This window comes from Xenopus laevis, chromosome 6L, assembly GCF_017654675.1.
Source record: "Xenopus laevis strain J_2021 chromosome 6L, Xenopus_laevis_v10.1, whole genome shotgun sequence".
NCBI lineage: Eukaryota > Metazoa > Chordata > Amphibia > Anura > Pipidae > Xenopus > Xenopus laevis.
Genome location: NC_054381.1, coordinates 88,617,100 through 88,629,749, shown reverse-complemented (window position 1 = coordinate 88,629,749; position 12,650 = coordinate 88,617,100). Strand labels below are relative to the sequence as shown.

Below are 12,650 nucleotides of genomic sequence, written 5' to 3'. Positions count from 1 at the left end.
ATCTGCCTGAGTTTTCATGTATTTCCACCTGTGCAAAAAAATTTATAGTGCTAAATACCAAAAAAAAATGAAAAATTACCATTTTTCATCGTATATCAATTTATACCAGAAAAATATTTCATTTTACGGATGAAAATCCAACTGATTTGGAAAGCCTTATGTCTCTCGAACGTGCCAATACCAGATATGTATAGTTTTAGGGAGATTTAGGACTTCTGTACCTCAAAAACTCCCGGCAGTATATTGCCGAATTTTGAAAGCACTAAGGCAGAAAACGGCATGCTTTAGATTCCAAGGCAAAAACTCCTGAAACCGTAGGTTTACCCCAGAAAACCATACATTTTTGAAAAGTACACATTCTGCCGATTACAAAATGGGTAACTATGTCTCTCTAATCCCAACTACCAAACATAAAAGCTTGTCTGAACATAGCGGTTTTTCAAAAAAAAATTCAAAATTCTGAAAAATCATTGCAAAGGTTTTATTTTGCTGCTCCGCATATCCCAAACTATATTAGGTACCAAGAAAAAGCACCTGAAATATAATTGCCAGGGGTCCACTGAACAGTTTGACACCCATTATGCATAGGTTTACCAAAGTATCTGGCATTTAGAGACACCAATATGAAGTTAGCACATCCAAATTGATCAGGACTTTACTTCAGCTACTGAGAAATCAACACATTGACTGCATTTTTTGTGGGGTAAAAACACAGAAATATATGTTTACCCCCCAAACCCATATATTTTTGGAAAGTACACATTCTACAGAATCTAAAATGGGTACCCATGCCTTTCTGCTCCAAACTACTGAGTCGCAAGGCTTTCCCAAAATTGTCGGTTTTGGTGAAATATGTGAAAATTGCCTCAAACCTTCAACTTCCCAGCACCATATCACCCATGTATCATTATGTACTAAGAAAAAGCACCCTAAATATGATTGCCAGGGTTCCTCTGAACATTTTGGTGGCCATTGTTCATAGGTTTACCAAAGTATCTGGCATTTAGAGGCCCCAAAATGAAGTTAGCGCATACAAACAGTCCCGTGGGTAACTTCAGCTAATGAAAAATCAAACACATTGACTGCATTTTTGTGGGGTAAAAACACAGAAATATATGTTTACCCCCAAAACCCATATATTTTTGGAAAGTACACATTCTACTGAATCTAAAATGGGTACCCATGCCTTTCTGCTCCAAACTACTGAGTCGCAAGGCTTTCCCACAATTGTCAGTTTTGGTGAAATATGTGAAAATTGCCTCAAACCTTCAACTTCTCAGCACCATATCACCCATGTATCGTTACACACCAAGAAAAAGCACCCTAAATATGATTGCCAGGGTTCCTCCAAACAGTTTGGTGGCCATTGTTCATAGGTTTACCAAAGTATCTGGCATTTAGAGGCCCCAAAATGAAGTTAGCGCATACAAACAGTCCCGTGGGTAACTTCAGCTAATGAAAAATCAACACATTGACTGCATTTTTGTGGGGTAAAAACACAGAAATATATGTTTACCCCCAAAACCCATATATTTTTGGAAAGTACACATTCTACCGAATCTAAAATGGGTACCCATGCCTTTCTGCTCCAAACTACTGAGTCGCAAGGCTTTCCCACAATTGTCGGTTTTGGTGAAATATCTGAAAATTGCCTCAAAACTTCAACTTCTCAGCACCATATCACCCATGTATCGTTACGCACCAAGAAAAAGCACCCTAAATATGATTGCCAGGGTTCCACCAAACAGTTTGGTGGCCATTGTTCATAGGTTTACCAAAGTATCTGGCATTTAGAGGCCCCAAAATGAAGTTAGCGCATACAAACAGTCCCGTGGGTAACTTCAGCTAATGAAAAATCAACACATTGACTGCATTTTTGTGGGGTAAAAACACAGAAATATATGTTTACCCCCAAAGCCCATATATTTTTGGAAAGTACACATTCTACCGAATCTAAAATGGGTACCCATGCCTTTCTGCTCCAAACTACTGAGTCGCAAGGCTTTCCCACAATTGTCGGTTTTGGTGAAATATCTGAAAATTGCCTCAAAGCTTCAACTTCTCAGCACCATATCACCCATGTATCGTTACGCACCAAGAAAAAGCACCCTAAATATGATTGCCAGGGTTCCTCCAAACAGTTTGGTGGCCATTGTTCATAGGTTTACCAAAGTATCTGGCATTTAGAGGCCCCAAAATGAAGTTAGCGCATACAAACAGTCCCGTGGGTAACTTCAGCTAATGAAAAATCAACACATTGACTGCATTTTTGTGGGGTAAAAACACAGAAATATATGTTTACCCCCAAAACCCATATATTTTTGGAAAGTACACATTCTACCGAATCTAAAATGGGTCCCCATGCCTTTCTGCTCCAAACTACTGAGTCGCAAGGCTTTCCCAAAGTTGTCGGTTTTGGTGAAATATCTGAAAATTGCCTCAAAGCTTCAACTTCCCAGCACCATATCACCCATGTATCATTACGTACTAAGAAAAAGCACCCTAAATATGATTGCCAGGGTTCCTCTGAACATTTTGGTGGCCATTGTTCATAAGTTTACCAAAGTATCTGGCATTTAGAGGCCCCAAAATGAAGTTAGCGCATACAAACAGTTCTGTGGGTAACTTCAGCTAATGAAAAATCAACACATTGACTGCATTTTTGCGGGGTAAAAACACAGAAATATATGTTTGCCCCCCAAAACCCATATAGTTTTGGAAAGTACACATTCTACCGAATCTAAAATGGGTACCCATGCCTTTCTGCTCCAAACTACTGAGTCGCAAGGCTTTCCCACAATTGTCGGTTTTGGTGAAATATCTGAAAATTGCCTCAAAGCTTCAACTTCTCAGCACCATATCACCCATGTATCGTTATGCACCAAGAAAAAGCACCCTAAATATGATTGCCAGGGTTCCTCCGAACAGTTTGGTGGCCATTGTTCATAGGTTTACCAAAGTATCTGGCATTTAGAGGCCTCAAAATGAAGTTAGTGCATACAAATAGTCCTGTGGGTAACTTCAGCTAATGAAAGATCAACACATTAACTGCATTTTTTGTGGGGTAAAAACACAGAAATATATGTTTACCCCCCAAACCCATACATTTTTGGAAAGTACACATTCTACAGAATCTAAAATGGGTACCCATGCCTTATTGCTCCAAACTACTGAGTCGCAAGGCTTTCCCAAAGTTGTCGGTTTTGGTGAAATATCTGAAAATTGCCTCAATGCTTCAACTATCCAGCATCATATCACCCATGTATCATTACGTATCACAAAAAAGCACCCAAATTGTGATTGCCAGGGGTCCTCCAAACAGTTTGGTGCCCACTGTGCATAGGTTTACCAAAGTATATGGCATTTAGAGGCCCCAAAATGAAGTTAGCACATACAAATTGTCCTGTGGGTAACGTCAGCTAATGAAAAATCAGCACATTGTCTGCATTTTTGTGGGGTAAAAACACAGAAATATATGTTTACCCCCAAACCCATACATTTTTGGAAAGTACACATTCTACAGAATCTAAAATGGGTACCCATGCCTTTCTGCTCCAAACTACTGAGTCGCAAGGCTTTGCCAAATTTGGCGGTTTTGGTGAAATATCTGAAAATTGCCTCAAAGCTTCAACTTTCCAGCAACGTATTGTCCATGTATCATTACCAGCATAAAGCATCCTAAATATAAACATAGGGGTCTACTAAATAGTTTGATGCCCAATGTGCATAGATATACCAAACTATGTGGCGCACAGAGACCCCCAAATGACAATATGTATAGACATTTTCACGGCTGACGCGCTGGCTGCTGCAACATAACCACCCGGTGTGTGTATTATGCGACATTAGACCACCTAACAGTACAGAGACCCCAGAAAACCATATATTTTCAGAAAGTACACATTCTGACGAATCCAATATGGGTAAATAAGTGTTTCTACTACAAACTGCCAAACTGCAAAGCAATGCTGAACATAACGTTTTTTATCAAATTTCTGAAAATCGTCACAAAGCTTGAATTTTACCCCATTATATGCCCCACATTTCGTAACTTATCAGCATAAAACATCCTAAATATGAACGCCAGCGGTCTACTGAACACTTTGATGCCCAATATGCATAGATATACCAAACTATGTGGCGCACAGAGACCCCCAAATGACAATACTGTATATACATTTTCACGGCTGACGCGCTGGCTGCTGCAATATAAGCACCTGGTGTGTGTATTATGCGACATTAGACCCCCCTAACAGTACAGAGACCCCAGAAAACCATATATTTTCAGAAAGTACACATTCTGACGAATCCAATATGGGTAAATAAGTGTTTCTACTACAAACTGCCAAACTGCAAAGCAATGCTGAACATAACGGTTTTTATCAAATTTCTGAAAATCATCACAAAGCTTGAATTTTACCCCATTATATGCTCCACGTTTCGTAACGTATCAGCATAAAACATCCTAAATATGAACGCCAGGGGTCTACTGAACACTTTGATGCCCAATATGCATAGATATACCAAACTATGTGGCGCACAGAGACCCCCAAATGTCAATAGTGTATATACATTTTCACGGCTGACGCGCTGGCTGCTGCAATATAAGCACCTGGTGTGTGTATTATGCGACATTAGACCCCCCTAACAGTACAGAGACCCCAGAAAACCATATATTTTCAGAAAGTACACATTCTGACGAATCCAATATGGGTAAATAAGTGTTTCTACTGCAAACTGCCAAACTGCAAAGCAATGCTGAACATAACGGTTTTTATCAAATTTCTGAAAATCGTCACAAAGCTTGAATTTTACCCCATTATATGCTCCACGTTTCGTAACGTATCAGCATAAAACATCCTAAATATGAACGCCAGGGGTCTACTGAACACTTTGATGCCCAATATGCATAGATATACCAAACTATGTGGCGCACAGAGACCCCCAAATGACAATAGTGTATATACATTTTCACGGCTGACGCGCTGGCTGCTGCAATATAAGCACCTGGTGTGTGTATTATGCGACATTAGACCCCCCTAACAGTACAGAGACCCCAGAAAACCATATATTTTCAGAAAGTACACATTCTGACGAATCCAATATGGGTAAATAAGTGTTTCTACTACAAACTGCCAAACTGCAAAGCAATGCTGAACATAACGGTTTTTATCAGATTTCTGAAAATCGTCACAAAGCTTGAATTTTACCCCATTATATGCTCCACGTTTCGTAACGTATCAGCATAAAACATCCTAAATATGAACGCCAGGGGTCTACTGAACACTTTGATGCCCAATATGCATAGATATACCAAACTATGTGGCGCACAGAGACCCCCAAATGACAATAGTGTATATACATTTTCACGGCTGACGCGCTGGCTGCTGCAATATAAGCGCCTGGTGTGTGTATTATGCAACATTAGACCCCCCTAACAGTACAGAGACCCCAGAAAACCATATATTTTCAGAAAGTACACATTCTGACGAATCCAATATGGGTAAATAAGTGTTTCTACTACAAACTGCCAAACTGCAAAGCAATGCTGAACATAACGGTTTTTTATCAAATTTCTGAAAATCGTCAGAAAGCTTGAATTTTACCCCATTATATGCCCCACATTTCGTAACGTATCAGCATAAAACATCCTAAATATGAACGCCAGGGGTCTACTGAACACTTTGATGCTCAATATGCATAGATATACCAAACTATGTGGCGCACAGAGACCACCAAATGACAATAGTGTATATACATTTTCACAGCTGACGCTCTGGCTGCTGCAATATAAGCACCTGGTGTGTGTATTATGCGACATTAGACCCCCCTAACAGTACAGAGACCCCAGAAAACCATATATTTTCAGAAAGTACACATTCTGACGAATCCAATATGGGTAAATAAGTGTTTCTACTACAAACTGCCAAACTGCAAAGCAATGCTGAACATAACGGTTTTTATCAAATTTCTGAAAATCGTCACAAAGCTTGAATTTTACCCCATTATATGCCCCACATTTCGTAACGTATCAGCATAAAACATCCTAAATATGAACGCCAGGGGTCTACGGAACACTTTGATGCCCAATATGCATAGATATACCAAACTATGTGGCGCACAGAGACCCCCAAATGGATATATAGTAGATAAAATTTACAAGGCAAAACAAAATAAGGCAGTAAAGAGTGAAATGAAAAAAAATCCAATAAAACCACAAAAATCAATGTTTTTTTCCAGAATAGTGTTATCGGCCATCAGAATCACAGTTTGAATATTTTAGCTGGGCCAAACAGGTTATACGGCTAGAAACAAGTGAACACAACATATGCAGAGCTGAAAATGCAATAAAATGGCTAGAAATTCAATAAAATGGCTAAAAATGCACCAAAATACCCAAAATTGCAATATAATCACCGAAATAACATACAAAAGATATTGCACAGTACGGTTAGCGAATACGCTATTCGTAATGGCAATAAAACATTTTTTTCAGCCAAAAAAAGAGACGATGCGATAAGAAAAAAAAAAAAAAGCCACAATGCCATGTATGTGCGTGTGCGTGTATACAAATGGTAAATTACATGTTATGTGCGTGTGTGCGTGTGCACATGTGTGTAAGTGCAGTGAGTGTAAGTGACCCCCCCATCCCCAAAAATGTATGTGTAAGTGTGAATCTAAGTGTGTATTACTGTAATAAGTGTGTGTTGGTGTGTTTGTGTGTGTAATTGTTGCACTAACCTGAAAAAGTCGCTGAAGACTGTTGCACACGATGTGGAGGGGTCCCAGGAAGACATCTGCGACGATCCTCGTGTTCCTGTGCTGTGGGGGCGGAGATCAACGGCGCAGTGCAGGCTGCAGCAGCAGGACACGTAAGTAACACGTGCCTGCTGCTGCTTTTGGGCCCCTGGGCGATCGCGCCCCAGGGGCCACTCGATCCCCTGCTCTGCTCGTTGCCTAGGGGCAGGGGATCGAAGCGGAACGGAGCGAGCGGCTCTAACAGCCGCTCCTCCGCTCCACAACCCGGAAGTGCTGCAGAACGTAGAATCTACGTTCTGTGGCATTTCAAGTTACTTTTCCACAGAACGTAGATTCTACGTTCTGTGGCACTTAAAGGGTTAATATCTGAATGCGTTCTGGTCATAAATTGGATGGGTTGCTTTGGCGGGAGAGATGGTTAAATAAAGTGCTTGCATCCACTTTGCAATCAGCCCTGTTGTGGATTTTCTACCCGTGGACAACGTTCGAGAAGCTGTTTTCATACCTCCCAAATTTTTCACACGTAGAACAGCGATTTTTTTGACCATGTTCATTTTACAAAATGTGGCAGGTTATAAAAGTTTGAAAATGTTTCCTTATCTAAAGAGTTTGTTTGTGTCTCAAAATTGTTACAAAGTATCAAACAAAGTATTTGCACCTGTTAGCTGTTCTGTGCTCTCTGCTAAAAGTCAATTAAGTGGCTGTTCAGTGCAGTGAAAATAGGGACTTTCCAGTACAAATGAGGGACAGCAGGTTGAGCTGTCAAAAGAGGGACTGTCCCTCCGAAAAAGGGACAGGTGGGAGGTATGTTATTTATGTGCTTAAAGGAACAGTAACACTAAAAAAATTTTTTATTAAAAAATCCATTCTACCTACACTAATAATAGATCTACCCTGCATAAAGTGTATTAATACCAATGCTTTATTAAAAAAATACTGTTAGAAAACACTGCTTCCTGTCTACTGGAGAACGGTGATATGGTGACGAGGCCAGGCGAGGTTTTGTCGCCTGACGACTATAGTATAATAAAAAGTATTTTATAAGCACTTTACCCTTAGATACACTCACTGCCTATTACTTCAAAGCAGTGCCAGACATGGTCCTAAAATTCCAAATACATAAATGCTAGGGATGCACCGAATCCACTATTTGGGATTTGGCCAAATCCTTGGTGAAAGATTCGGCCAAATACCGAACTGAATCTGAATCCTAATTTGCATATGCAAATTAGGGTTGGAAAAGGAAAAATATTTTTACTTCCTTGTTTTTTGATGTAAAATCCCATGACTACTTTCCTGCCACTAACTTGCATATGCAGATTCAGTTCAGCCAGGCACAAAGATTCGGCCAAATCTGAATCCTGCAAAAAAAAAAAGGCAGAATCCCAACCCAAATCCTGGATCCAGTGCATCTCTACTAAAAACCGCATAACATGCACTTTTTTTTTTTTTTCACTTTTTCTCAGCCTTCTTAGCTACATTTAACCATGCTAACAATAGCTCCGTGCCTCTACTATTGTTTTTTTCGACCCCCCGAGCCAATTCTGTATGACTACATTGGGAACAAGTGGGAGCTAGCCACACCACCGTCCACCTGTGCCGCTGAATTGGATAATTAAAATGTTCTACTTGATTATGTAGGAACGTCGCAAATAAAAAGCAATGGAGTGGCACGGAACTGCCAATCTGCCTCCCAACTGGTGTATTTTATGCAGGGTAACCTGTCTTTACTTCTTGCTTATCCAGCACTCCTTGCAAAACCACAATAAACTTGGCTTCTGTTGGTGTTTTAATTTATCTTTCCATTTCTGCCATTTAAAAGCTGTTAGGCCCTCCACCTGGTTTTGCATAAATAAAGACTATGCAATGCTAGACAACTTTAAATGTATGTTAATTAACATTTTTCAATGTTTTTAAAGATATTTGTAATTTAAATTGCTTTTAAAAGCCATAGCCTTTTGCCTCCAGTGTCGGACTGGCACACCAGGAGCCCACCAAGAAAATTTAGACCAGGGGCCCACTGTCAGTACTATTATTCTTCCTCTCCTCACTCAACTATCTTTTAGTTATACATACTATAACCTATTATTCCATCTATTTAGCCTCTTTGTTCTCATAGAAACAGGGAATGGTCATGAAACAGGCCAAATGTTTAGCAGCACAAGGGCCCAGCGGGAGTTTTCCTGGTATCCCGGTGGGCCAGTCCGACACTGTTTGCCTCTATTCTCTAAACATTTTACCTTAAAGGAGAAGGAAAGATTCAAGTTAGGCTGGCCTCAGTGTTTGCAAAGATTTCCCTGAAACTGCTGGCTTGTGTTCCCATTAGAATAAAACTGCAGACTTTCTCTGCACTGAACGTTCGAGAAGCTGTTTTCATACCTCCCAAATTTTTCACACGTAGAACAGCGATTTTTTTTGACCATGTTTATTTTACAAAATGTGGCAGGTTTTAAAAGTTTGAAAATGTTTCCTTATCTAAAGAGTTTGTTTGTGTCTCAAAATTGTTACAAAGTATCAAACAAAGTATTTGCACATGTTAGCTGTTCTGTGCTCTCTGCTAAAAGTCAATTAAGTGGCTGTTCAGTGCAGCGAAAATAGGGACTTTCCAGTACAAATGAGGGACAGCAGGTTGAGCTGTCAAAAGAGGGACTGTCCCTCCGAAAAAGGGACAGGTGGGAGGTATGTTATTTATGTGCTTAAAGGAACAGTAACACTAAAAAAAATTTTTATTGAAAAATCCATTCTACCTACACTAATAATAGATCTACCCTGCATAAAGTGTATTAATACCAATGCTTTATTAAAAAAATACTGTTAGAAAACACTGCTTCCTGTCTACTGGAGAACGGTGATATGGTGACGAGGCCAGGCGAGGTTTTGTCGCCTGACGACTATAGTATAATAAAAAGTATTTTATAAGCACTTTACCCTTAGATACATTCACTGCCTATTACTTCAAAGCAGTGCCAGACATGGTCCTAAAATTCCAAATACATAAATGCTAGGGATGCACGGAATTCACTATTTGGGATTTGGCCAAATCCTTGGTGAAAGATTCGGCCAAATACCGAACTGAATCTGAATCTTAATTTGCATATGCAAATTAGGGTTGGAAAAGGAAAAATATTTTTACTTCCTTGTTTTTTGATGTAAAATCCCATGTTTATTGTAGCTGTACTGTGTCTGGGAATTTGACACGTTTTCAAGAATGCTCTGGACCTAGGGTTTTCCGAATGAAAGGTCTTTTGTAATTTTGATCTCCATACCTTAAGTCTGCTAAAAAAAATCATTTAAAATTAACATTAATTAATCTAATAGGATTGTTTTGACTCAACTAAGGATAAATTATATCTTAGTTGGGATCAAATACAAGATACTGGTTTATTATTTCATCTATCAGTCTATCTATTGGAGTTGGCCACCTTGCATACATAAGTAGCACTTTATAAATAAAAAATATACATATATACAAAAACAAAAAACATATACATACATACTAGAAATTATTTACATATGTAGGTGCTAACTTGCACACACGTGCACCAGCATCAACAGTCGGCTGTTTGCTTGCAAGCTTGCAGTAGGCAAATTACTGATTGATTACTATTGGCAACCGCACTTGTGCAATTTAACATGTATATTTGTAAATCAACCCTTTTGTCAGAAGAACATTGACGAAAATCTGACCTAAAATGTTTTTTTTCCATCTAAGGGAAGTTTTTGAGATCATACTTGGAAAGTGAAGACCCAGGCAGGGCTTCTCACACTCAGACTTATTAATTCCATTGATTGGGGATCCCTGCTTTAGATCATGGTAAAAATGTTTGACTCATTTGTTGGGGTGGATTCTCAATATTTAATTTTAGAACTTGCATGTAAAACTGCGCTGCAGGGCATATATATGCATAAATATGGAAAATTCAAGTGTTCACAAACTTTCAAGCACCGCTGTACATTTATTAGTTCATAAAAAGGTCCACTTACATTGTAAACTCTACAGGGCAGGGACCTTTTTTCTTAATGACTGTATATTATTTTCTGGGTTTGGGGGGGTCTGTTATTTTGTGTATTCTTAATGCAAGATGCGACTGTGTAGGCTGGACACAGACAGGGCAGTGGTGTAACCATTATTTAATGCTTTTAATGTGCCCTTACCTCCTATGGCTACTGTACATTCATATTTTAAAAAGTAATTTTTTTTTAGTGTCAGTATCACTTTAAATGTAAACATTGTGTGAACACTTTTTGCACTGAAAATACTGTAGTGAATGTGGGCCTATGAGCACTAACGCTTGTTGTGGTTACCGTTCATGTGACTGTGCCTTTCAGCGTCTGAAAATAACATTTACTCCCAGAGTAACTTCCTTGTGTTATAATTTAAAACAATTGTTAACATGTGTAACACTAATTTGGTTACTGTCTCTTTAAATAGCAACTTACCCTTGGCAATCCAGGGGCCCCGAGTCCCTTTTGCGTATGAAAAGTACTGGGAATTACAGCGCAGTGCCTCCACCTAGTGAACACTGAGGAAAACACCTCAGGGGGCTCCACTAGGAATAATAAAACACACAGTTTGCAAATTAACAAATATAAACTTTATATAAACAGTTTGACTAGGGCAACCTAATACACACTTCACTCCTACACTGGGGACACGTGGGACACTACCTAAACCACTATTAGGTGCTTAACTGTTGCTTTACACAGTCCTTGCTAAATATCACAGTCCCAATCCTTTGGAAGGGGTTAATAACCGCACAGTTCAAATGATTCTCCCTTCCCCAGAGCTCTTATTCCTCAGGTAGCGCTACCTTATTCCCCAAAAGTACCTCTCCCTTTTGAAGTTGGCAGCAGCTCTTTTGTAGCAGGTAAATGGTTAAAAGCTGTCTTCAGTATGGGGCCCCACGCTTGTATCCGTGCCAGTATCCTCCCTTGGGTGGCTCACTCACCGGGGTGCTCTCAGAGGAATTCACACTGGAGATCACACACAGCTCTGCAGCAGAATCAGACTCACTAGTGGCACCTTTCTCCTTCTGAGTTTGCAGCAACTTGGCAGGGGACAGGCTGGGCTCAATCTCCCCAGATTCAGCAGCTTTTTCTCTGTACCTTACAGTCTTACAGCTATTCACGCTGGCTCTCTCTGCTCTCTCTCTGGGAGACTCAGTGCTTTTGGCTCCAAAGTCAGGCACACCCTTTCTCCCAAGGATGCACTGGGGTTCCCAGCCAATCAGGTCATTATCCAGCATGCAACTGGGCTGGATGATGTCACAGGCAGACAAACAGGGGAAGGATTCCTCATGTCCCCTACACGTTTTATCAAAGTAAAAAAAAAAAAATAATTTTCTTTTGGGGTACACATTTTCCATATGCTAATATAACACCTGGTAACTTCTCCACTGGGATGTATGATCTGGAAGATTTTTGCTTAATTCCAGATTCCCTCTTTGCTGTCCTTCCACACCTGAGTTGACGAAGCATAAACTAAGCTGCAACTGATCAAAATGTAATGTTTACTTAGAAATTCTGTAGTCCAATCCCTCAGCCAGTTCCCACTTGACATTCTCCCTCGGATGTCTACAGCCTCAACAGTTCATAAAGATGAACCAGCACTCAAAGGAAGCTTAGGGATAGACAGCACAAACAGTCTAATATAGTGTAGTACTTTTTAAGATCCTTACAGCACATTTATGTGAAATCACACTTATTAGGGGAAGTGCTCTTTTACCTTCACCTGCAGAGATTATATGCCCTTTAACCCATCCTTTCAAATGGTTACACCTTCAGGGCTTTGAGATGGAATACTTACAAACGTTTAATATGATCTGCAAAGCCTTGCTATATTTCTGCTTTCCAATTTCCAGCCACCAGTAGCTCTGAAAAATTTTGCAACT

The 12,650-nt window shown here is 39.8% G+C and overlaps 2 protein-coding genes across 4 annotated transcripts in view; one reads left to right on the top strand and one right to left on the bottom strand.

Moving 5' to 3' along the window:
• Positions 1–11,218, bottom strand: part of c5orf22.L (chromosome 5 open reading frame 22 L homeolog) — a 77,973-nt gene extending 66,755 nt beyond the window's left edge. The window contains exon 1 of the mRNA XM_041565322.1: positions 11,200–11,218. The gene's annotated coding sequence lies outside the window, so the exon portion shown is untranslated. The remainder of the gene's footprint in view (positions 1–11,199) is intronic.
• Positions 1–12,650, top strand: part of drosha.L (drosha ribonuclease type III L homeolog) — a 150,619-nt gene that overhangs the window by 669 nt on the left and 137,300 nt on the right. The gene's annotated exons all lie outside the window — the stretch shown is intronic.